Raw genomic sequence first — 1,538 nt, 5'->3', positions numbered from 1 at the left:
AAGCTGTGCATCATATTAAACCCGCAATGTCTGATTCTCTCTCCAACAGCTCTTGGGATCCTTTTTGAGGATGTAACTGGTAGAATAGATCAGGGAGAACCAGTGGATGTGGTGTATTTGGGCTTTCAGAAGGCTTTCGATAAGGTCCCGCATAAGAGATTAGCGCGTAAAGTTAAGGCACATGGGATTGGGGGCAAGGTATTGACTTGGATAGAGAACTGGTTGGCAGACAGGAAGCAAAGAGTTGGAATAAACGGGTCTTTTTCCGAGTGGCAGGCAGTGACTAGTGAGGTACCGCAGGCATCGGTCCTTGGACCCCAACTATTCACAATATATATTAATGATCTAGACGAGGGAACTAGATGTAATATCTCCAAATTTGCAGACAACACAAAGCTGGGTGGGCGTGTGTGCTGTGAGGAGGATGCCGAGAAACTCCAGTATGATTTGGACAGGCTGGGTGAATGGGCAGAAGCATGGCAGATGCAATATAACGTGGATAAATGCAACGTTATCCACTTTAGTAGCAAAAACAGGAAGGCGGATTATTACCTGAATGGCAATAGATTGGGAGAAGAGGAAGTGCAACGAGACCTGGGTGTCTTTGTGCACCAGTCATTGAAGGTAAGCATGCAGGTGCAGCAGGCGGCTAAGAAGGCAAATGTCCTTCGTCGCGATAGGGTTTGAGTACAGAAACAAGGATGTCTTGCTGCAGTTGTACAGGGCCTTGGTGAGACCACACCTTGAGTATTGTGTGCAGTTTTGGTCACCTTATCTGAGGAAGGATATTCTTGCCATGGAAGGAGTTCAGCGAAGATTCACCAGGCTGATGCCTGGGATGGCAGGAATGACGTATGAGGAGAGATTGGGTCGATTGGGCTTGTACTCGCTGGAGTTTAGAAGAATGAGAGGAGATCTGATTGAAAATGATAAAATTCTGACAGGACTGGACAGACGAGATGCAGGAAGAATGTTCCCGATGGCGGGGGAGTCCAGAACCAGGGGTCACAGTCTAAGGATAAGGGGTAGGCCATTTAGGACAGAAATGAGGAGGAATTTCTTCACCCAGAGAGTGGTGAACCTGTGGAATTCTCTACCACAGAAGGCAGTAGAGGCCAATTCATGAAATATATTCAAGAAGGCGTTGGATATATTTCTCAAGGCTAAAGGTATGGGGAGAAAGCAGGTACTGAATTTGGATGATCAGCCATGATCGCATTGAATGGCGGAGCAGGCTCGAGGGGCCGAATGGCCTACTCCTGCTCCTATCTTCTATGTTTCTATGTTTTCCTTCTTTCAGCTGTGCGGTCTGATCGCGAACAACCCGTAAACCTCCGAGCAACGGCACGGCAGAGCTGCTAATAACCTCGGCAGTGCGCACTTTCTGCAAGTGTGGCTCTTGCCCCCCTGTAATTGTCACTCTCTTGCTCCTGTCACACACCTCTCTGTCACCCTTAATCACAGTCAAATTTATTATAATGAGCACCAAATTTATTCGAATCTTGCCCTGGATAGGCTAATTCCAGACAAACTCCTGC

Source organism: Somniosus microcephalus, chromosome 12 (genome assembly GCF_052327205.1).
Source record: "Somniosus microcephalus isolate GS21.2 chromosome 12, FLI_Smic_1.0, whole genome shotgun sequence".
Lineage (NCBI taxonomy): Eukaryota > Metazoa > Chordata > Chondrichthyes > Squaliformes > Somniosidae > Somniosus > Somniosus microcephalus.
Note: the sequence above shows the minus strand (reverse complement) of the source record.